The 25,993-nt window shown below is 39.2% G+C and overlaps 1 protein-coding gene across 6 annotated transcripts in view; it reads right to left on the bottom strand.

The window, feature by feature from the left end:
* The window catches only part of GREB1L (GREB1 like retinoic acid receptor coactivator), a 204,176-nt gene that overhangs the window by 162,389 nt on the left and 15,794 nt on the right, over positions 1–25,993 (bottom strand). Inside the window, exon 1 of one of the 6 annotated variants that reach the window (XM_063130617.1) lies at positions 18,953–19,033. The exons of the other annotated variants lie outside the window; for them this stretch is intronic. The gene's annotated coding sequence lies outside the window, so the exon portion shown is untranslated. Of the gene's footprint in view, positions 1–18,952; positions 19,034–25,993 lie in introns of those variants that run through there. 6 annotated transcript variants of the gene reach the window in all.

Below are 25,993 nucleotides of genomic sequence, written 5' to 3'. Positions count from 1 at the left end.
GCCATAACAATTCTTCAAAGGAAATAATGAACTTTAGTTTTACTACACAGTGGTATCACTGATTGTAAAAGTGTTGGCAATCTCCAAAATACTTCATATAGTAGCAACATTCTTTTGGAGTGAAGGAATGTTAGAGTCTTTCAACAAAGGAGGGCCTTGCCTTAAGGAACAGGCCATTCAAAAGCTATATAGCCCAAGGCACCTCATACTGAGGGAAAAACATTTTCGTTGGCCAAGTGTTGCTTCATACCTATTGTCACAGTTTAGCATCTCTTCTAGAAACTGCAAGATCTCTCTCTCACACACACGTTTAATGCTAAACTTTTTAAAATATCCAGACCTTCAACCACCCCTATTATATGGGGGGGACGGACGGGGACATGGAATCCATCTTAAAAAGGGACGTCCCATTCTATTCAAGACCCCATTCCACATCCATGTACATGCCAGGTTGTGTGTGTGTTTTTAAATTAAAAAACAAAAGCAAAGTAGCACTGAGATAAGATAATAATTCCCAAATGCTATGCTGCAATGTGCTGCAAGAAAATAAATGAATGAATAAATAAAAGCTCCTTTGAGCCAAAAACTTCCAACCCATGAAGGAGGCAGCTTGGCTCGCTTCAGCTTGTCACTGCTCTGGGCTTCTTTCTATCTGCACAGAAACACCAGGAGTAGGAAAAGATTAAAGCAGTCTTCACAATCTTGGTCCCTCAAGATGTGCTGAACTACAACTCCCATGATCCCCACCAACTGTCTAGGGATGGTGGGAGTTTAGTCCAACATACCTGGAGAAGCCCAGGTTGGAATAGGCTAGGTTAGAGTTCCTCCAAGGGTGGGTAATTCTTACTCTTACACCTTAAAAATGTAAACCCTTCTTTGCAGAAGGGCAGAAATGTGCTTCTATTTTAAAATTCAGTGAAATAAAAATGTGTCTTAAGCATTCGATGCTTGGGGTACACGTCTTTCTCCTCTCTTGTTCTAGAGCCTCTTATGGAACAAAAGCAACCAAACCTCACCTTAATTGAAAACCAGGGACATGTTGCATATGAAAACAAAAATATATTCAAAAAAATATAACATTTTTGATCTTTTCAGATCTAATTTCTACTCCTCCCCACTCCCACTCCCTTAATGGTGTTTCTGCCTCTACAACGTGATGCTGGCTCCATCAAAGGCCTCACTCAACTTTTGCAATTCCTGCCAACACCTCTTTAAAGTTCGGGCTTGCCTCTCAAACATGATGATATTAGGTAGAAAGTTAAATAAGGAGGTAGCTATTTAAGAAGAGATCTGCCTTAGGCTACAACCTGGTACCCACTTACATAGGAGCATAGGAAGCTGCCTCATACAGAGTCAGACCCTCAGACCATCTAGTCCAGGATTGTCAACTCTGGCTGATAGTGGCTCTCAAGGATTTCAGGCAAGATTCTTTCCCAGTCTTCTCTGGAAGTAGTGGGGATTGAACCTGGGACTTCTGTATGAAAAGCTCAATAGGGCTTACTTCTGAGTAGACAAGGATAGGATTGCACTGATATGGGTCAATCAAACCCTCTTCTCCAAACAGCTTGCACAAGAAATGTTTCCCACACCACCCATAATGTGAGTAGGTTGGCCTACTTTCCAACGAGGCAAAAGAAGCCAGACTGCACATGTCAACAGAGGGCTCATCTACACTAAGCAGGATATTCCACAATGAAAGCGGTCTGAAAGTGGTATATAAAACTCAGGAGCCACACCAAGCAAGATATAGTGGTATGAAAGCGGTATATGGAATGTGTCAATGGGCCTCAACAGTTGTCAGTGCACCTCAATACTGCTATAAAGCAGTAGTGTGGGCCCTGCCTTTTATATACTGTTTTCATAGTGGAATATCTTGCTTGGTGTAGCTGAGCCCAGAGTCATCACTATCTAATGAATTAGTTAAAATGTCTAGATACGTTGAATTAGATTTTGAGAACCACGTGCAGACTTGTGAAATGGCATGCTCTTGTCATCTGTGAATGGGGAGCCAACTTTTGCTGTTCCCCCCTTTCCTTTGAAGCCCCCTCAAAATATTCTGGAAATATTTTGGGGGACCCTCCAGAACAATGTGGGAGGTAGCAAGCTGGACAGCAGGGGAAGGAGAAAATCAGCTAAAATTGTCTCCCACCCCTACCCCATTTTGTTCATGGAGGCTTCACCTGGATAGAAGGGGTCCTTCTGGAAATATAAAGTCTCCACTGGATCCAAGACAGCAATTATTTCTGAAAATGTTATCTATATAAATGGTTGCTAAGTATTTAATTTTTTATATAGCCATTTTATATATCCATGATGATAACTGAGATGTAGCCGAACAATTTGTTCTTCTTTGGTAGATGTTGTTCTCACCATCACAAACATTTGCACCTCCAGAGTGGTACATTTTGTTCAGTGCTGCTCAAGTGTAATATTCCAAACAGCAAATTTCAAATTAATGCCAATAGACAAACTGAAATGAACGAAAGGCATTTTTATGCAGATTCACCAGTAGTGGAAGCAACTCTCAACTGTTTTCTACACTATTTCCTTCCTTTCATGTGCTAGCCTACTTACTTATTAACATTCAAGTATGTCAGTTCTCTTGATCACTACTTACAGTGATTAAGAATCTGTATAAGCACAACACATTTTCTACTACTAAGCACAGAGGCATCTTATTTTTGAAAGCATTTTTAAGTGTGAACAATTACCATTTTGCTCTACAGCATTACACTGTCTATACACATTAGCCTGGAGGAGGCAAATTTATCTTGATCAACCAGACCTCCCTGTATTTGCCTTGTAGTTCTACTGGTTGATGCCAAACATTTTGCCCACTCCCGGGCTAAAACTACCTTTGCTGTACTGAATGTTACTCAGTGCCATTTTATATTTTAGGCAGGCTCAACACAGGGCTTCAGTGTTGCAATCAATCAATAGTAGTAGGGATCTTATTTGGATGGCATTCTTTAGCCTCTAGCAGGTATCTCTCACCCTTCTGCACAGATGAAAGGGGAAGGCAAAGAAATAAGCCTCATGCCAGCCCTTCCACATAGCATCTTCAGAGAGGCAGCAACATGAACTAAGTAATGTCTAACCCAGTGATCTCCTGTTCTGGATATTTCTCTGGAAATAGTTTGCATGAATATGGCAGATAAAAAGTGTCCTGGGTACTCAGTGTATCACTATTGTAAAGTGAAAGTTATAGCTGGAGACACACTAGGACAGAAGAAATGGGAGCAATCACACGTAACACTAAACTTGGTTTAACACTACATGCACAAACAGGAAGGAGCCCTTACAAAGCCTCAGGCTCACATCAGTTTCATTTCAGCAGATTCCTGATTTGTCACTACATGCAAGCCAAGAATCTTGGTTTAAAAGAAACTCTAATCAATTGTTAAACAAACCAAAACATCCTAGATTGTTTTGCAGGTTTCCTTAACAAACTAGAAAGTATTTTAAATCACAATTGGCAGTTTGCACGTAAGAACAAGACAGGGGCCTACCAAAGCAAAACTGAATTCTAGTTTATTCCTCCTCCTGGTCACAATGGAGAAAGACAGGGAACGCATGAACCCCAGCTTGTGCGGACTCCTTTCTTCTAGTGCAGAGCAGGGCCGGGCAAAGCTGATTACAGGGAAACACGGGAGTGTTTCCCTGTGTTATATATAGGCGATCAGTGAAAAGAGCATTCCACCATGTTAAGGCCGAAATTGGGGGTGGGTCATTCTGACGTTCATAAAATGGAAAATGTTTCACTAAACTTTCTGAAACGGAGACCTGCCAAAAAGAAATGCTGGTTTTACATACCCTGCACGTTTCAAGAAGATTTGTGAAATATTGAGGGTAGGATGGCAGTTCAAAGTGTGAAAATGGGGAAAACCTCTCTGGCTCAAAATGGCTTACTATTTCCGGGTGGCGACGATATTTTTTGCTCACTAAAAGCTCTGAATTGGTACCCTTACCCTTCAAACCAGTGGTAGGATCTTGTCCCCCTGTCCTTCTAGTTGGTGGAATGGCTTTTCTTTTTTCAAAATTCGCTTCCATTGTTTTTTAATGAACATTTCTTTGCCCCATTAAAGTGAGTAGACTCATAACTCCTAAAGGAGCATGCTCAGTAGCGTCGCTCTCCCCCCTCCCTCCTGTATCAAATAGATTGGAATGTTGGAAATAAGATGGCTGCCTGGCTGAAATAAGATGGCCGCCTGGGTCATTTAGGAGCCATTTCCTTCTGCAGATAAGCCAAGGCCCTGTCTGGGCCCTCTCCTTCCCCACAGTGCTGTGGAGGCCAGGGAGGGAGAGAGAAACTATCTGCCTTGCTTGGAGGGAGGCCCTTCCCTGGCCTCCAAGGAAAAAGAAAACCTGGCTGGCTCAGGTAGGGGTTTGATTGACTTTGTTGTGTGTCTGTGATTGTGAAGAGGGAGGGGTGTGTGCGTTTGAAGTGCTGGTGCATGCTTCTTAATTCAAAGTAAAGATTATATGGCAAACTTTCCTTTGGGGTGGCAGTTCCTCACCCAAGCCTCTTAAAGTTTAAACTTTATGGAAAGAAATATTTTGAAACTAGGAATGAGAGGTGGTTAACCCTGGCCTATCTGCCATGAGTTTAAACTTCTTCAGGTAGTGTGTGTTTCTTTAAAATGTGCTGAACTACATTTTAAGCTTTCTTTTATAAATTTGTGTGTGTGTGTGTATTTTGAATTTGAACACAGATATAGATCTCTTAAAAAAATCTCTGGTGTGAAGGAAGAAAATATTTTCCTTTCTCTGTGTACCTGCTTCTTATAAGCTAAATCTGCTGCTTTATGTTTGTATGAAAGGAAAACATTTTCTAAAATGTACATCCATGAATCTTATACCCAAAACATTACTTCACACCAGAGAAATGGTTAAGGGACCTTGTTTTTGCTACAACCGGGCACCCTCCAGTTGCTGTAGACTTAGGTTCACAGAATCATAGAATTCAATGCCCCTCAGTAGTTGCAGTAGTCCAGGGCATGCAGTCCTCTTCATCCTCTTCATTTTATCCTCACAACGACCCTGTGAGGTAGTGTAGGCTGAGGGAAAGCTGGGAAGGGGGGGCATAAGGAATTACATTTATATACTGCCCCATAGCCTGGGTGTATTTATTTATTACATTGATATACTGCCCCATAGCCAAAGCTCTGCAATAAATACCTAAATGTGTTAACAATGATCTCCAGTTATTGACATAGCAAGAAAATACGAGCAAGGAAGCAACAGCTGGTGATGCCTTTCATCTGGAAGTTATGTGATAGGTGGGTTATCAAGCAGTTATATGAAAAATGCTAGATCCTTGGTTTAAGTGGATTCTTTAATGTCAATATAGTAAAAATTATAAATTTTAGTGTAATTTTTTTAAATAATTACACTATAGTGTCATAATTTAAATTTTGGCAAAATGTAGCTCTCTAGATGTTTTGGCATTCAATTCATAAAAGTCTCTGTCAGCATGGACAGTGATCAAGAATGCTGCGAATGCTGTGACCGCAGAGGATTTTTCTTATGTGTTCAGCAGTGTGAGATCAAAGGCAGAGCTACCACCTAATAGATTCATGTGTAAGGAAGGATTATTTTAAAAACTATTGATGAAAATGATTTTTGTCCTCACTATAACACGGGAGTTGCAGCGCAGCACATCTGGAGAGCACTAGGCTGGAGAAGGATGGTTTATACTTGGATCCTATACGTGTCTTCTCGGAAGCCAGTGCCACTGAGTTTACTGGGGCTTCCTCCCAAGTGGTATAGGATTGCAAACTAATCTCATCTGAAACGAGTTCAAGACACCCAAACTAATCCTTTTCTGTTCCTCTGTCACTCTGATGAGATGATGTATTGTGGAGGGATTGTGGGGAGTGAACAGTATATTTTGTATGAACATATTTTAAGAAAAAGCATTGGTTCTTTGAAGGGCAAGGTATTTACCAAAAGCTGAAAGTGCCAGCCCTTGCTCTGGTTCTACATCTCCAACAAATAGTGTCCCTTCTGTTATCAATCGTGCTGCTCTATGCGAGATGTGTGTGAGAAAAAAATATTGCGCAGCCCCTGTATTTGGTAAGGATATAGAACAGAGTTCCCTATCCTGCTGTCCCAGCTTTCCTGACCATGGGACATACTGACTTGCAATGATGGGAGTTGTAGTCCAACACCTTTGGAGGGCACCAGGTTGGGGAAGGGTTGCTCTAATAAAAAAAAGAGAAGTAGGTGGCCCTAAGTTGTTCGTCATCAGTTTTCCACAACCACACAGTCACCTCTGCATATCCTATTCTCATAGAATCATAGAATAGCAGAGTTGGAAGGGGCCTACAAGGCCATTGAGTCCAACCCCCTGCTCAATGAAGGAATCCACCCTAAAGCATCCCTGACAGATGGTTGTCCAGCTGCCTCTTGAAGGCCTCTAGTGTGGGAGAGCCCACTACCTCCCTAGGTAACTGATTCCATTGTCGTGCTGCTCTAACAGTCAGGAAGTTTTTCCTGATGTCCAGCTGGAATCTGGCTTCCTTTAACTTGAGCCCGTTATTCCGTGTCCTGCACTCTGGGAGGATTGAGAAGAGATCCTGGCCCTCCTCTGTGTGACAACCTTTTAAGTATTTGAAGAGTGCTATCATGTCTCCCCTCAATCTTCTCTTCTCCAGGCTAAACATGCCTAGTTCTTTCAGTCTCTCTTCATAGGGCGTTGTTTCCAGACCCCTGATCATCCTGGTTGCCCTGCTCTGAAAACGCTCCATTTTGTCTGCATCCGGTCCTCATGGTTTATATCTGCTTTGGGAGAATGAGAATTTCACTGGCACTTTCTGCCTCCTTAGGGAGGATGTGGCGTTATAGGCCTGTGAGCCTTAACTTCCAATTTCCCTGCTTTTTGGAGTTTGGTTGAAAACTGTAGAGCCTTTACAGTTTTAAAACCATAGGTTTTTTGTTTATTGAATAATAGGCCTGATGGGAAATGTAGGCCCCATTTCAAACTGCTCATTTAGTATTTTTTAATCAGTCCTAAATACATTTGAACTAGAACCATTTTTTAAAAAAAGGTAACGGCAAGCATTTTTAGTCAAGATGGATATAAGACATCACTTCTTCACATTCAGAAATGCTTTATGTTCTTTTCTTTGGGCAAAGTCATCATCAACAACAGAAAAATCAAGCAACTTTGCCTTGTCAATCTTAATGTTCAAAACTGCTAATCTATTCAAACATTCTTGCACTCACAGGAGAGCTACTTTATAACAAATCTTTACCAAAGGGTCCCCCTTTGCCTCTACCAGGGGGACTCAGTGTAGGCCCCCTCAAAATCATAGGCCCATGCCAACTGGCCCCACTGCCCCACCCACCAACCCCCCACCCAGCCCTGGTGCAGAGAGCACTAAATTATGGTTTCCGCTCCATGTGAACATTGCTTCTTCCTGGAGAGATTTTCATGTCTGAACTTGCCAATAGGTCTCAATAAAAAATGCATGTAGGATCTGATCACATGAATCTTCAAAAGAAAGACAATAACAATAAGAAGAGATATTGAAACTTTATAGACTTGTAGGTCTGAAGGATTTATACGTGTTCTTTACCATATGGTTTTAAAACTAGGAATCCTTTTAAGTATATAACAATTAAACAGGAAATAGCAAAGTCATAATCAGTAACCTTAGATCTTTTTGAAGTGCAAAGAAGCGGAGTGACAGCCTACTGAGTAAAAACAACATCACACCTTTACAGAAGTGACTGATGGGGGGGAGGAATCATTAAACAGTGATGCTATTGTACAGTGAGAATTTAGAAGCCAATTACATTTAATGAGAAGATTCAAAAACACCCATTTCTGCAATTCATTTTATATTGTATTTCATTTTTTTGGAAACAAAGCATCTTAAGGTTTCCTTTGTGTGACTTTGCTCCGTCAGAAGCCAACATCTAGGTTATTTTAAACAGAATAAGCATGTTAGTGTGAACATTCCAAAGAGTAATGTCAAAAAGCATTAAATGCTCTTGCCTTGAAGAGAGTGTTTATGAAAAATCAGAGGTGGTCAATAAATGAGAAGTACTAAGAAGCACCATCATAGTGCCATGCTATTTGATTAATATGAAAAGTATATCAGAGAAACTTCACATTTAATTGGCATAACTTCACAATTAAAAAATGCACACATAGGAGACCAATGTAAATAATATAGTCTATACAGCCCTGCAAACTGGGATGTGTTCGCAGAAATCAGTGGGTATTGAAAATCTAAAAAAAAATATGAACCTCACCATGAATAATTTACAACTGGGTAAGAGAAATTACTTTAAGATATTTAGGGTGATATTTGAAACAACAGGCTAAAGTCATAATTCAATTCATAATCTTTATACTTAAATATGCACATAGAGGATTTTATCCACCAACTCCTCAATTATTGTACTAAGGTTGTAGCTTCACATGGAGAAAGAGGCGATAGGATAGGATGTGATTACTATGGCATCCATTGTGTCTCTTTCAATCCAAAAGGCCAATATAGTCACTGACACAGAAGCACATTTAAAGTCTCTTTGTCGAATAAAGGGGGACTGTTCCAAATAAAAGAATTGGAGAGAATAAAGAATGGAGTAGTCTAAGAGCAGACGTGCTTAGACAAACAGAGTCAAGAAAACAACAAATTGTAAAGAAGATGGCTTTCTATAATGTTTTCCTCTGCTTCAGCAAACACATAAATTCACAGTTTACAGAAATTATGTCAACTTCAAAATCAACTCCATGTTTATCTTTGGTACTTCTGCCACTTATTCTGGTGCAAAGGAGAGTAGGAAATCAATGAGGAAACATCACTCAAAGTGAGCCATTTATTGTGCACCCGAAAGGGTAAGTGCCCCATAAACTGCAGTGATCCGTTTCCAATTAGCATCGCACAACAGAAGGCAACATCATCTGCATTAACAATTTTTATGGCCTCCTTAGGTAAAAAGGGCAAGTTTAGGAAATTACTTATTTCTTTTGCTGCTATAAAACATCTTAGAACAAGAGTTCAACAAAATGCTTCTATTATTTGGAGTGCACATATGGAAAACTGCATTCCTCCCCTTTCCACTTTAAGAATTGGAATGTGCAACATAAAGTATTTTAAAATTATAATCATACTCTAAAATATAACCACCATCAATCATTAAAAATGTATGTGATTAGATTAGATGTTTTGCAAGGAAGGAAAAGTGTTCACAGGAAAATTCAAAGAACAGATCAAAAGGTATAAATCTTCAGAACTCATACTGATCATGTAAATGCAATACCCCAACTTTAAAAACAAATAACATGTAATTGCTGTAAACAAATGAGAAGAAAGCCCAGGACCTTCTCTCTTTTGATGTTACATTTTCTTTCATTCTGAAAAAAGCATTGAAGGGCAATGGCTACAGTTCCAAATTTCTAATGGAGAACAGTAGAGCATAAAATATCTGAATAGCAACAAAGGATTTGTGAGCTTTGCTTTCAGAAGAGCACCTGGTCATCTTACAAAGATGTACAGCTATGGCCATTTTCTAGCTGCTTCCTTAGATTATTATTTTTTAATCTGCATAGGAAAATGTATTGTTGAAGCAGTCTTAGAGCCATCACTAAAAAAGGAGAATAGGGATCCAGTAGTATAAATAAAGCAGAAGAGGGAATATCAGCAGATGCAGCCTCTCATGTGGTGATGAAAACACTGGTCAGAAAAAGGTACCACCCGCTTCTGAGATGTGGGATGTGTTGTCAGGCTTCCTGCTATGTCTACAAAAGCAAGCCTAAGGTGAAAATTACTTTCCCCCCTCTCAATGGCCCTGTTCAGAAGACACTTTAAACCCTGGCTTTAGCCATGGTGAATAAAGCAAAAAGCCATATTCATCATGGTTAAAGTTGTCATTTAAGGAATCTCCTGAACAGGGCCAATGAAACAGAAAAGGTGTAGAAATAGAAAGATCACTAGAGGATCCACGGATCCTCTTTCTTCTTTCCTAGTAACTAAAATTGTTCCTGTATCTGCCAAGAAATGGCTTTTGACATTTTGACAAATCCACCTGGGAAATATAAGAACGACAGGACAGAACACTTCATGATTAGAATTGCATGTGGCAAAGAAAAGTAATGATACACAAGGCAACGTCTCCTGCTAAACCATGAAAAGACACTTCAGTGTGTGTGTGTTTTACAAGCAGCCATTATAAACACACTTTATTTTTTAAAAAAAACACTTACCTTTTCATTGGTGCGCTCCTGTGCACATGGCCCCTTTAACTGTTTAAAAAAAATGGAGGACGCGACGGGGCTTTCCTTTCCCCGTCGCGTCTGACGTCTGGATAGGCGCGACAGCCCGTGCTAATTGTAGCACGGGCTCGCCGTGCCTGAAGGCCGAATTCAAAGGTAGGTCTAGCAAGGCCCTAAGTCACTGCTAGTTTGCTAGGTGCCAGTAGAGATATGAAGGCCCGGGGGAGGGGGGAATGGAAAAATTACTCAGGTAACACCTTTTCACCGTTCCCCCCAACCACCCAACAACAATTGTTTTGGGAGGGTTTCTGAAATTGAATATCTTTGGATTGTGAAATATTTACTTGTAGAATGATGAATAAGACATTTAACATAAGGTGTTCATATATTGTTGTCTAGCCTTTACTATCCACAAATGATTTCTAAAAACTAGGTAATAAGAAGACTTTTATAGAAAGGATAAAGATTTAAAATATCTGTAAATAATGAAGCTATGGGGGAAAATGTTTTTTCAATCCTATCTGTTAATTTCCCAGCAAGGCTATTTTTTCCATTCCCTATTAAAATTACTGATCTAATGTATCTTTTACAGATTTAAGGGTAGGTAGATTTCCCCAAGCTTCACCCCACAAATAGGAATTTCCATAAACTTCCCTACAAACAGGAACAAATACTATACACTAGTCTTCCTCTGCCTCCAGCTCTTCCTGCTTCCTCTGGCTTCTAGAATGATTCAGATGTTTCAGGGACTACTTGCTGATGTTCTCCCAGATCAGACCTAAAATAGGAACCTAAAATGTATTATGTAGAACTCACTTTGCTCATAAAATTATAATTTTTTTGGTATATTAAAATTAAAAATATAGTTTATTCAGGCAATACTTACAAGTTTACTAAGTTTACTTTTTAAAATGTTTAACTTTAGCAATAATTTTGTGAGCAAAACAAGTTATGCACAATACATTTTATATTTCTAAAGTAGCCTTCCCCAACCTGTTGCCATCCAGATCTTTTAGACTACAACAATTACCATTCCCAACCATTGCATTCTGCCTGGGGCTGATGGGAGTTGAAGTCCAAAACATTTGGAGGGCACCATGTTGGAGAAGTCTGTCTTAAAGTATTAATGTGACTTTAGAGCTATAAAGAGAGCTAAAAACAATAACCATTGTTTATTTTTCTATTTCCCCCCACCATTTTTTCCAACAGCTTCAAAATCTCCAGAAATGTTACATCTCTAGGTGTCAGTACATTTAATAAAATGCAGAAGTCATGACCCATTCATTTCTACAGCCTCAGGCCGTTGTCATGAATATGACTCTTTGCCCTCACAATTCACATGTTCCTAGTAATCACTAAGAACACAGCATGTTCCGGTAGTAATCCAAGTAAATAGAAAGAGGTAGTAATCCCTGCAAGTCCAGGCCCTTCTACAGATCCTTCATACTGTCTACTTATTTATGGGGCTCATGTGGACAGCTGCAAGGCACTTTTCCCATTGCTGCAATTTATTCCAAACCACCTATTCCAAACAGGACATTAAGAAAATGGTTGGCAGGAGTGTCCTGCAGTTCCTAGACACTTCACTGTCTTTCAGAACTAACAAAATGGTCAGTTGATGAAGGCTAAAGTCAGGTAATGGTTGCCCAGTACGAAGGCCAGGAAGACCATCTAGCATTACTCTTTAGATACATGAAGTGGTTAATGCATGAAGTCTTGCCCACAAAAGTTCTTATTACAATCAATGTATTTATCTTTAAAGTATACCAGATTCCTCATTATTTTTTCAGCCCTACTCAGTAGCATTCACGAAAGAAACGCAAGATGGAAATGTATGATAGGAATAGCCTATATTCCTTAATCATTCAGTGCAAACTATGTGACTACACCAGAGGTGCCATCAGATACCTGACTACTGAGGGCATCAGATGGAGAGAAATCAGCAGGCCTTCCTTTCTGTTTAGATTCATCTACATGACCTGCAGAACTTTGCCACTAAGAATCTGATACCTAAATTTGCTCTTTCTTTTCCACCCTCCTCCCTCTCAATCCTCTTTTGTATCATGTCTCTTAGATTGTAACCTATGGGCAGAGAAAGTCTTATTTTTCATTTTTGTGAGCTGCTCTGGGAGCCTTGGTGAACCAACAGGATAAAAAGGCTTTGAATCAATCAATCAATCAATCAATCAATCAAATACCAACAAATCATTGAGTAAACCAAATCATTGAGGTTTATCAGGAACAAATTATAACTACCTTTGAATATTGTATTGGATACATTTCATCCTAATTCTCTACCAGGAATTAAGTTTCATATAAAAATACACTGGGGTTGAACCAGTGCAAGCTGGGTACAGTACATGGAAGAATCCCCATAAGGCACAACAGACAGAGACCCATTTTCTCACTCCTCTCCATGGCATGCACTAACAGGCAGCAAACAGGCTGGGCCAATCTTGCATTTCTCCTTCAGCTGACTAAGCAGAGGGGTACACAAGATGGGGATGTGCATTCATTTCAGAACGAGCGATAAATTTAACCAAATGGAGCCCGTTACATTCATATTTCATTCATTCCAAAACAATTTGGATTTCCAAAAGGCTTTTGCTAAAGTCCCCCCACCAAAGACTCCTGAATAAACTTAGGCCTTAGCTAGACCTAAGGATTATCCCAGGCAAATGGAAGGGTCGTTCCTGCCTGCTCCCGGGATCCCCTATGTGTCATTTGGATGCACAGGGATGATCCCAGGACAATCCCAGGATATAGGCCTGGTCTAGCCATTACCCCATGGCTAGACCAGGCCTATATCTCAGGATCATCCCTGTGTGTCCACATGACGGCCCGGGGTTTCACCCTACTCTTTAATCACGAGACCACGGAAAGTGTGGGCAGGCGTCGCGGTTTGTCCTGGCTCCTTGCGAGTAACCGCAAGGAGCCAGGAGCCAGGCATGGGACACAGAACTCCTCAGAAGCATGACACTTCTTATGTTCTTAAATGCTATGAGCAATGAAACTGGGTGCATTTTTCAATACTCACAATGAATGCTTCTGGTGATTATCATGGTATTTTCCCAGAAAGCAGCACCAGATATTGCACTGTTCTAGGGTGTTGGTGGTCGGGAATGGTGACCAACACTTTATTTTCCTAGAGCACCCCAGATGTTGTTCCAAACCATTCTAGGAGGAAATGCTGACCACCAGTGCGGAGGGTGGGGAGCACTATGTTTTGTGGCAGCTGTCATTCGACACATACTCCCAAAGATATAAAGTCCAGAGCATTTTGGCAGCAGCTGCCAAAATCTGCTGCCACCACAAATGGTGGCAAAAGAAACCAAAGGTGAGAGGGAAGCACACAACAAAAATAGATTTTTGAGTTACAATATGAATGAGAGTCTAATAATTGAACACGAGAATGAAAGAAAAGTTGAGTAACAAGACATGGGAAAATATCTTGCACAACCCTACACATCAGCCTTCCATTCTCCATAGGGTGAACAACATGTGACCCACAGGCCATATGCATCCTGCATCCCAAAATTTGGAAGGACCCAAATTAAAAATAATTTTAAAAAATGCAAACAAAATGGCATCCAGAGCTACTGTAGAGTGCCATAAGGGTCATATTAGCTTGTTCCCAAGGTAATCTTGATGCTTTGGGGTCTCCATAGGTGCTACATAGGTGCTATTAGTTTGCAAACAAACTAATTTTGACCATTATGGGTCAAAACTCTGAAGCATTTCTAGATGTTTTTCCCCTGCTCCCATTTTTGGCACCTGCAAGGGGGGGGGCAGTCTAAAGAGGCAAAATGGTCCTCAGACCTCCCAAAGTTGCCCTCCCCTACCTTAATGGCTTGGTTGATATTTGTGCTCACACCACAGGAGAAATGTGGAAAGAGGACTGTTATAACCTGCAGATCCCTGTTTATGTTGAGCTATACCCACAGTAGTCTGAATCCAGAGTATTATGTTTAAATGTCATCTGCACCTTACCCTAGAATAAGATAATTATTTTAATATACAGTTACACATTCGTTCTAATTTACTGAATTACTAATAAATAGTTTTTTGGCCTTGAATTCAGTCCCTATCAAATCTAACACTTGTCCACAGATTGAAACATGCCTCTGTGACAAATTGTAGAATGTGTACACTTGCGGGAATGATAGTAGACTATGGATAAGTGAAATCCATAGGAGGAATTCCATCTCTCACAACCAAACAAATAGATTTCCATAGACAAATCAGTGACAATTTGACACTGAGCTAATTCCACATTGTTGGACATTGTTCACTGCTTTATGTCTCAAAAGTGGTTGCTGTTATCATGATGGATTATGGATTTTAGTCTAAAAACTATATGAGGGCTTAGACATTCTCATGCATTTGTGTTTAGTCAAGGTGGCAATTCACCATAGCTTTAACAAATCCAAAATTTCTATTTTTCTGACTCCTAGTAGAACAGATGTTAATTGGGTAGTAAACATTTAAAATGGGTCTTCTCAGCAATATTGCAACATGATATTGCAGATCTACATGTGATTGCATTGTGGTAGGAGGGGTTACTGCAAGAATGATTAAAGATCAGAATAATACATTTACAACATTTAAAACGAATGCATACTGCAAAAGTTGTGAATGAACATCCAATAGCTTAAGAAAGATACTGCAAATTTCGCTTAGGCTACCAAAACTTTTAGAATAATTCAAGTTGATGGAATCAAATAATTCATCTCAAATTCTACTATCAATGAATATTGACAGCATTCCTACTCTCCTTGGATATATCTTACATATAGGGTTGCACATAAAATAACCATAATCCCTGCTTCTGAATTCCCCTGTAATAAGGAGAGAATATAAGGATAGAAGGATATATAAGGATATAAGAATATAAGGATATAAGAATATAAGGAGAATATAAGAGAGAATATAAGGATCTCATGGATGATCAGAAGTGCATGTAAAATGAACTCTGAAACACTGTAGACAAGACCTATTTGTGCCCATAGTAAACTTACATTATTTGCAGGGATTCAGAAGAACAAGTGATTCTAGTCTCTGCAATCCCTTGCTGTAAGTAGAATTTAGATGAGCCCTTAGTTCTTCACACATTTGTGGCACAATGTTTTTTAGCTTAACTTTCCCTATTTTTGGCAATCAGCTTTAACATGACACCAATGGGCTAGAAGAGCATGAGCTCTGTGGGATACAAACAGTGTGCTGTTTGCACACAATAGTATTGCGCAAATTGTGCCTGGGGCTGTAATAAAAGTGAGCAGACAGCATCTGACACATTGCCATATGTTGCCCACCGGGGTAAACAATTTAAAGACCATATTTACTTTGTGTGGTGTAGTGGCTAAAGTGTTGGACTGGGATCCGGGAGATCCAGGTTCTAGTCCCCACTTGGCCATGGAAACCCACTGGGTGCCTTTGGGCCAGTCACAAACTCTCAGCCCAACCCATCTCACAGGGTTGTTATTGTGAGGATAAAATGGAGAAGAAGAGGATTATGTATGCCGCCCTGGGTTCCTTGGAGGAAAAAAGGTGGGATATAAATACAACAACAACATCAACTTTCTTTAGTTATATTTTCTTTCTGGCTCAGTATCAAAATAAATCAGAATAGAAACTGAAAAATCACCCGTTTTCTAAAAATGTTGCTCACTGACCTCCTAATGAAGTTGAATTTTGGAAAGTATTAGTTGTGCTAATACCTTCTCTATCACCCAGTTCAAATAATCACCTAAACTATGCATGAACCTTGGGCTCACACTCTCACACAGCTGTCCGTGCGGAGGCCTTCCCACTGCAGACATTTGCGCTGTATGTGTGGGCAGAGCTACATTGTGATGAGATATCAGGGGTGGAGCACCAGCACCAACCCAGCTCGCATTGTGAGTTTTACTACCTTCAATAACACCTGAATAGGGCTAATGGTAGGAGATTCTTAACTGAATACAAATGATGAAACGTTATAGAACAGTGTTCAACTTGATTACCAGCACGAATAATTTTGCTAACTAACAGATGGTGAGCTTCAAGGATTCACACTTTGGAAACAGGGTGGCAAAGTAGTGAGATGCCATCTGGCTCAAATGACAGCTAACGTACTTGTTTTCATGAGAAAACAAAGCTATTCCCAATTGGAATATATTTAGAGCAATACTGTATGAAAAACTCTGGAAGATAAAAAAAAAATAGGATAGATCTAACGCTGTGTCTTAAATGCCAGCAAAAAGTCCAACAAAGCAAAGACATTACCTTAAGAAGACAGATTATACCCAAAGAGCCATTAGAATTCCATACAAATCCCACTTCTGTCAACTGTACAAATACTACCTTCTTTCAATTCAAAGTTGAATCTTTGTGTGAGCAATCTTGATCCATCTGAAGGGCCTGCTACTACAGATGCTCAAATGAAGCATGAGCATAAGAATTTGTATCAAAACACTTAGAAAACTGTTTGTACCAGACCTTTAAAGAGCACAAGAGAAATTGGGATCCCATTTTTTCTGTCCGGCCCCAGCGCATGCACTCCCAACGCCTGAGGTGAGAGAGCACATGAGCCACTGTACTGTGTCCCTGCCCACGCCATTCTTTTCCCCACATCACATCCCCCTTACCGCCAGCACATCATGCCCTGTTCCCGCATTGCAACCCCAACCCCGTACCCATACCATATCATCCCCCCTTACTGCTAACCTTCACCTCTGCTCGGCTAGAAGAGGCAGCTGACGCAAATCTTCAGAGAGTCCACCAAGCCAAAATGCCTGGCTCTGAGGGAGTCCTGCTTCAGAGGTAGGCATGGGTTCAAGGAGATTGCCTGTTTACAGGCATTTGGGCCTCACCGGCTTTCTAAAAAGCTGTGCCGACCTCTTCCTTGGCTGATGTGGCTCACCACAGGGTGACTAGTCTGGAGAGCCTTGCTCCCCACTCTCTTACTGTGGCAAATGCCACAGCAGGAGAACAGTTGGCAGGGCTCTCCAAAGCACCAGCTGGAGGCAGCAGGAGGGAAGTGGTGAAATTTGCCACTCCTTCTGCTCTGCCATCTTTGGTGCAGGCAGGCTTCACCTCCTTTCCCCTGTTTCTCCCCACTTTCTCTTTGGGTGGCAGACGAAGAAGTGAAGTTCCAACATTTTATAAAGCATTAGTGAGTTTTCCTATCGTTGAGATCAGTCTAGTAACCAAATCTAGTTATAAACTTTGCCTTGCCTTGTTTGTTCAGAATTTGCCACATAGAGGGCACCACCCAAGCAGTAACCATCAGCTAGCTACATAGATCAACCAGTGGCAAAGAGGAGGAGAGGAGCTCTTAAGATATGTAGAAGAAAAGCTATTTAGGATTTTACAGATTAAGACAAAGTCCTTAAAATCTGCACAGAATGCTATGGGAAGGCAGTGTATATGGTAGACCACTGGCATAACTTACTCCAAGCATCCCTTCCTCATAAAATGGTAGGTCTGTTTCCCCTCCTAGGCCTGGTTTTAGCCTTCTCTCTTAATTGCAAAAGCTTTGCATGTGGACAACTATGCACTGGAGTATGTACTCTAATATATGGAAGAAAGGAAATCCCCTCAAAATTAAGTTACAATATTTTTGCACCATTAACCAAATTGTATTGCTATCAACATCCAGTAAACACTGCAATTGGTCAGGATCCCAGAGGCATGCATAGTCAAACTGTAAATTTGATCTAGGATTACAGATTTATAACACCTAGCTTGGGATCTCTCTCGTTTATAAATATAACGTATTCAGAAGTTCAGAGTATAGTAACTGCACTGGTTGCCTATATGCTACTAGGCTAAGATTAAGATTTTGGTATTTGTATAAAAAGTTCTAAAGAACTCAGGACTAGGATACTTGGGAGATCACCTGACCTGTCTGTTTAGTTGCCATGCTCATCAGGAGATTTTGGCAGTCTGGTCCATGATGGCTCAAAACAGGTCTTAGGTATCATAGTGCCTACTCTCTGAAACTCCCTACCACTACAAATTAGGTGACAAGCCTTCCAGTTTTTTGATGCCTACTGAAAACATACTTTTGCCAACAGGCATTCTCAGGAAGGCAATATTATCTTCTGTATACAGTAATATTCAGTATTTAATAACATACTGTATTTTTGTATATAGCTTAGAAATTTCTTTTAATGTAAGTGATTCATAAACATTATTAATTAATTAAATAGCTTGAACAATTATTATGCCAACAGATTGCTTAGAACAAATGTTTTCTCACTAAATATCTGAACTCTGGAATGTTGCATGTATTAAGATGAAGTCAAATTTCTTTTTTCTTTTTTTAATTTGTTTTAAATGGTATAATGAAACATATCCAGCCTTCAATTGGCAATTCTCAGCAGGCACATAAGCCAATTCACTTGTTATCTAACATACATTATGGCAGCATATGCATTTAAAATATAATATTTCCTCACCCATGATTGCGTCAAGCAGAAGAAAATATGTGAATGAGAGAGAGAGAAAATGTGAAGTGTTTTTTTTTACCTAGTTCTGAAAACAAAAGTGGCAGTAGTAGTACCATGGTTGATAAAAAGGGAATGCAATTAATTCATTACATCAATTGCCATTTTATTCCTTTTTTTCTGTTTTAGTCCTCATTCAAAAGGCATTGTTCAAATTGCCCTAATTTGAAAACAGCAACAATAAGTGTAGGAAACACTTGACAATGAAGATTTAAAACCTCTAAAAACCAGTTACCTTAGTAACCATGAGAATGTAGAAGAATAAGAATACACAGACAGTCAGGACATCATTTCAGATTCTGCAGAGTTTAGGCTGGAATACAGTCAGCTTTCATTAGCTTTTTGTTTTTCTCAGTGGGTCCTTGGACTTTGAAAGGAAACCTGAATGACAGCTAAGAGTAATTACAGCCTTACTCTTGATTACCCATGCCAAATAGGACTGCTTTCTCTAGTGTAAACTTTCCAGGAAAACCACAGTCAAGCAGGCCCTGAACATGAGTTATATTCCCAAACCATAATCAATGTAACTCGGTCCTCCTAATATAAGGAATAAAATAGCATCCCTTAGTAGATACATCAAGTTAATTTGTAACCAGCAAGTTTGGGGGGGATGGGACAAAACCTATTTCTCTCCATTCAGACATTTCTTATTACCAAGCAGAACAACAATAACAACAAAAGAAATGAAGGAAACCTCATATTCATAAGCAACCATGTTGATTTCCATTTTAAAACTGGGAAGTTGAGGCTCAGAAACGTTAAAGCTTCCTCCTAAGGTCATTCATGTGATCTTTGGCAGAAATAGGAATACACAAGTAGAAAAATGACATAATGCCTTTAGTGATTTTTTTACTCAAGTAAGACATTGCTTACAAGAAGGAAGAAGAACATGCTTCCTTGAGACCTTTACATTTAAACTTCTTTTAAAAGAAAAATCAAATTAAAAGTTAATTCAAAATAATGTATTATTAAATATGGGCGAATCTCATGATTATCTTTATTTTAAAAAAGAAAATGAAATATTAGAAGCTAGATTAAAGAACAACAGTAGGAAGAAACGTTTCAAGTAATGTGTATATTATTGGCACCAATTTAATAGGATAACTGTTACAAAATGTTTTATTGATACTGCCAGATGCTGAAAACATGGGCGAGTAATGACTGATTTTATTTTATTTATGGTATACTGTTTTTTTTTAAAAAAAATTTAAAAACTATAGCCTATATAAGTGACCAGTAGATCCAACAGTATTCCCTTCTGTTCTTCTAGACTGAGCAGTAGGAAAAATGGGTAGGGAAGTAATAAATGTATTAAAAACAGCAAGAATTGAAATGGCAAAGTTTAGAAATCTAGTAGCTCCTTCTTATCAATGAATAATTGGCAAGAACACAGGAAATTAGCAAATTTAGAAATCTAGTTAACATACAAGTAGGACAGCAGAGAAACTATTTTTGTTAGTTGAAATGTTCCAAATATTTTCATTATTGGAATAACTGCTTTGGTAGGCTAGATAATAAACAAATCATATTTTCCCCTTGAAGTATAAGTGCTACGACACCTTAAAAGCATAACATATTTATTATGTTCGATGAAGCAGAATATCTGTTGATATTACTAAGGATAATGCCTAAAAAATCTGCATTGCCTAAAATTAGCTTAGAGACACAAATCAGTGAAAATTATGCATATAAACCACTCTACTTACTTAAACACCACATACACAATACTGAAGAATGTGTATATTTAAAGAAGTGTTTTGTTTTAATGGGAATCTCTCAGTTGTTTTTTATAACAGAAATTAGTCCGAGGGTACGTCATGCAGTTCCATTTATGAATCTAAAAAGGTCTGGACCCAGCCAAAACCTGGAAACCCCATATACTGTACATTGCTCTGAAAGTATTACAAGAAGGGTGGTGACCTAAAATGTCTACGGACAACTTAATTTAATGAATGGCCAAAAAATATATATCATGGAACAGAAATAATGACTTCCCCAATCACTTCAGTACTAATGACTAGATCACATATACAGTACATTAAGTTTGTCCCAACACCGAAATTAATAAGAAAGCCCTTGCTCATATTGAGCTCTGCATATACATTGAAAATTCAGAGTTTCAAATCTAGGCTACAGCTTTTTATACAAATCCATTACCATTTATAGTACCTGACTGTCATTTTTAAATGTTCAGAAGTATATATAAATCACTTGATGCATTTCTAAAGTGAAATGTCGATGATGTTAAGGTGCTACATTTTTATTGTTTTGTGAACATGCAAATTAAAATGATGAGAAAGTAAGAAATAGATTGTTGTTTTAAGGAACACCAATTGGCTGCCCCCCCCTTTTTTTTTTTTTTGCAGAGACAGCATAGCACAATTATTCTATTAGTGGTATTATTTCCTGCAATTCCTGGGTGTATGTTATTACTATCAGTAGCATTAGAATACAGATACGCAGTGTTTACAAATGGGGGGTGGGTGGAGGGAGATACTACCAGTGGTATTTGGGATTGTATATGGGCCCTAAAGAGAACCAATTGTTCGAGAGAGACAAAAGCCAATTCAATAGGAAACCAACCAACTCAGGACAGATGGTCACCAATTCAGGTTCCACCCCTCCCCACAACAAAAATAAGCTTAGGAGGCATTTTCTGTTACTAAGCAACAAGCCAAAGAAGGCATAAGTCTTTTACTACATGTTATTTCCCCTGCTCCTTTCTGATTTAATGTAAGGAAACAATGTCATTCTCTAAAATTGTGACTTTTAAAGAAGATCTGAAATTAGCTCAGCTTTGAATGACTCTAGTTAAAGCTGGCATTTTGATTGTTTAAGTGAGCAATCCTATGCACATTTAGTCACAAAAAACTCCTACAACTCCCAGCATTCCCCAGCATTGCTGGCTGGGGAATGATGGGAGCTATAGGACATTTTTCTATCTGTCATGCAAAGGAATGTGCCCTAAAGCACATGATTAAAATTACTGGCTTAGTAAGCAGGCATTCTATATTTTAAATGTCCATTCCATGTTCTGAACACAAATCACTTTGAAGTCATATTCTCTAGATGTATCTCAACTGTGAGTGCTACTACCCATTTTCTTTTTTTAATCAAAGAAACATAATGATGCAATTCATTGCTTCTTTGTCATATAAGAGAATGATTAGATTCACATGTGCCTGTACCGTGCCAGAGTTCAAGTCCCTCTCACTTTTCCTAAGTGCTTTAGCCCCAGCTCAAAACCAAATGCACAATGTACTACTTTTATTTTTCAATTTTAAAAAAGACAATGTAAAGCAGCAGCAATGAGCCTTGGTTTTGCTGATGTGGTATCACTGTGCCTATCAAAGGGATTTGAGGTCCTATGAAAAAAATTACAGATATTGACATAGTAAATTAACACGGAAATCTACCCAATGACAATAAGAAACATCACAAGAGTTTGCAGCCTTGCCTAGCAACTTTGCTTTTTTGCACAGATTCCAAGGATTAGAATACAGCCATACAAGGTAGTCCGCAAAACACCTGAACATACTGTGTTAGATTAGAAACACAGCAGTTCAGAATACTCAGGAAGCTCTCATTAACTGAATTAAGGTTACTTTCTGCAAGAGGGGTGTGTGTGGAAAACGATTCTCCCAGACCTCTTACTGAAATTCTGCTAATTGTTTTTGTGTTTGTTAAGCTCCAGAACAAGAAACAGGAGATTAAATTTCTTTGCAGCCTTCACATTTCTAATTTATTTCAGGACAAGCCACATGGCTCAAAAATGTTTGCAAGTTACAGCAAACAAATAATACACGCTTAAAGTGACGGGGGTGGGGTATGAAGAGAAGAGTTAATGGGGGTTCAAAAATGCTACCAACACAATTTTCCAAAAGGAAAATTTGGTGAAGAGCTGCTGACTGGAGGGAGAAAGAATGAAGGATGAGACAAGGGCATGAAGGGAGAGAGGGAGGAGAGGAAGGAGGGTTTTTTTTTAAAGCCCTTTGGCTCAATTCAGATTAGGATCAAGAAAGAACAAACAGGTTTGCTTGACCCTGTTTTATACAAGTAGGTAACCAGAAGTCTACAAAGAGATATAATTAAAAGTAGGCATACGATTGACCTGCAATAATAATAATAAAAAAAGTTTTACAGTTATGATCTATCCTCTAAAAATGTGATGGGAAGATACCAGCTTCTCAGCACAGTAACTAATCATCTGTTCAAAATGTGGGGCCCCTTGATAGTCACATTCTTAAGCTGTTTTCACAAGGGATGCCAATTGGGTTTTTGCACGTCCTGTTTCGCTCAGTTGAATGCAGCACTTACATTAGTTACAATGTACATTCATATATTCAAGTGCCCCCTCTTGTGCTTTCTAGTTCGTATTAACATTTGCACATTCCAGACTAAAAGGCGTCAGCATCTCTAGGTGAAACAAAAAACAAAACAAAACAAAAGCCCACCATGTACAAAACATATGGTCAAATTAAAAAAACAACAACAAAGAGGTGGAAAGCTGGGACAGCATGTGGTCCACAAATGCTTCACTCGTTTGCCCACTGACTGTGCTATGCCTCGCCTTTACTAAGCACGTCTTAGGCATCTGCTGAAAGCAGCCTGTTTTGGCTCCCAAGCTTGAGATTTGATATAGTCACGTCTGTACTTTTGTTCCGTGGATCATCAAATATATCAGCATTTCTCTAAGTAGAAGGCCTCTGGATCTAGGACACACAGCAAAAACAGTAAGCAAATAGAGCCCTAGATACATTGAACTCAGCCTGAAACAGCCTTGGCTTCAGTGGAGTCCATTTCCACACACCCCACCACCCCTTCCAAACAAAAGTAATACTTACCAGAAAAAAAGTCTCTACTCTGCTTATTCTGCAAAGTTGTTGGCAAGGATCATCCAGTGAACTTCACAGCTCAGTGGGATTTGAACCAGGGTCTCTCTAGTCCTGGTCTGGTAGTCTAAAATATTTAGGCTTCATATCAATCTACTGTTTCAGACAGACAATGCTTTTATGTTTATAAAACACCTACTGTTTTATAGGCTCTGCACAATTTTTTTTTAAAACCACAAGATGTCCCTGATCTTACAATCTAACAGACACAATATAAAAGCGGGAAAGTGATAAGGAAGGAGCAGAAAAACAAGCACTAATCCAGGCATTAATACGTCATAAAATTGTGTGTGTGTTTGTTTAATGGCCAGTGAGAGACACAACTGTGGGCGAAGAGGAGCCAAAGGAAAATTGGTCCCAGCTGAACCAACTAAGTAGGCTGTAGTATCTCAACGCTTCCTATGATGCAAGCAAAAGTCATTACAGCCCTATTCAGCTGTTGCTCAAAACCGAGTGGCAACGTTTATTTCTTACATTTATATCCCACCCATTAGTCTGAGCTCTCTGGAGGGTTCACAACCAATATGCACGAAGAGAGTGCAAGGCTACACATGCAATCCTCGGCCCACCATCCCCACTTGCTCCACTTTTGAGCCCTGTGCAGGCATTATAAAATGAGGCGAAAGAAGGTACTAGTCCTGCCTGCCTTGTGGTCGCTTTTAGCACCCTTTACACATGCAGAGTGAGTTTTTCCCAAGATATGACCAAAATCAACAAGGTATCCTCTCATTTCATTAGGAAGAGAGCTGGAGCTTTTCGATGCAAAACTTCCTCTATCAGCTTCATGTTCCTCTACTTTGTTCCTGCACTGCTGAACTAAAGCACAGTTCTGCTATTTTCATAAGATGTTTCATTATATTTTGTCTCAATGCCTTGAGAAATTATACTGGCCTCCCACCTCTTTCACCAAGTTACTCATTTTCACTTAATTTCCTCGCAGAAGTTTTGCAGATCTGGGAGTGATCCGCATTCATTTTTCTATCATACCTTTCAAATTAGGATGGATGAATATCTACACTTTCACTGATCTGAAAATCCCTTAGATCTGTACGAAGGAGGTGGCTCAAAGCTATGGGTCTTGTCTGAACTAACTCTCCTGATTGAGTTCATGTAGAATCATTGAGCTGGAAACATTTTCAAGGTTCAATCAGTCCAGTAATACCTTTTCCTTCTTCCAAGCACAATTTCAGATTTGCTTTCTACCAGTCTATAGCTATGAACATCTACTTGCTTGCAACACTTTCATCCCAGTAGTATATTTATTTATTTATTTATTTATTACATTTTTATACCGCCCAATAGCCGAAGCTCTCTGGGCGGTTCACAAAAATTAAAACCACAATAAAACAACCAACAGGTTAAAAGCACAATTACAAAATACAGTATAAAAAGCACAACCAGGATAAAACCACGCAGCAAAATTGATATAAGATTAAAATACAGAGTTAAAACAGTAAGATTTAAATTTAGGTTAAAATTAAGTGTTAAAATATTGAGAGAATAAAAAGGTCTTCAGCTGGCGACGAAAGCAGTACAGTGTAGGCGCCAGGCGGACCTCTCTGGGGAGCTCATTCCACAACCGGGGTGCCACAGCAGAGAAAGCTCTCCTTCTAGTAGCCACCTGCCTCACTTCCTTTGGCAGGGGCTCACGGAGAATATTTATTGGAAAAAAGTTCAATATTTTTCAATGGAACCTCCTTCAAGGATGTGTGTCTAAGACAACAGTCTTTGAAAATAAGGATAACCCATTCACAGAAAGAAATACATTCTGTTTTCAATCAGGATTATGCAGAACCCTTGCATTCCATGAGCATCCCTCAAAGCTTCTATTAAATTCTACAGCCTCTCACCTCAGGCACTTCCTCTTTTTAATCACTAATTAATTGTTATAATTAGTACAAATTGTGCTTTTGAATTTTTTAATTATGAAATAATTTAGTTATTTTTCATTTTGGAGAAGGGAGAGGAAGTTGAGGTTCCACAGAATATCATAACATAATACAGGGATTTTTCAATCAAAAAAGATTTTTTTTAAAAAAACTGGTCTAAGCAATGGAGAGCTATTGTGACTATAGCAATTTTCCTGTGTCTGAAGATGCTCCCCCTAAACTTGGCTGATCTGATCACACCTTCTTTATGGTGGAGTCCATCTGCTGCAATTTGGCAACTTCTCTCTCAGAATTTCAGCAGCTGATCAAAACATGCCTCTTCAGAAAAACGAAAGATTTCTTGATTCCATTGTACCAGATATTGTTAAGGCAGTTTTTAAGATTGCTTCCTTGTGAGTTTTATTGTTTGTTGAGTTTTCATTTTATCGTGGTTATTATTTTTTGCTTTTGTATTTCGCTTTAATGCGTTGAGTGCACTTTAAACAGCAGAGGTGG

This window comes from Elgaria multicarinata, chromosome 7, assembly GCF_023053635.1.
Source record: "Elgaria multicarinata webbii isolate HBS135686 ecotype San Diego chromosome 7, rElgMul1.1.pri, whole genome shotgun sequence".
NCBI lineage: Eukaryota > Metazoa > Chordata > Lepidosauria > Squamata > Anguidae > Elgaria > Elgaria multicarinata.
This window is presented reverse-complemented; position numbering and strand designations above follow the sequence as displayed.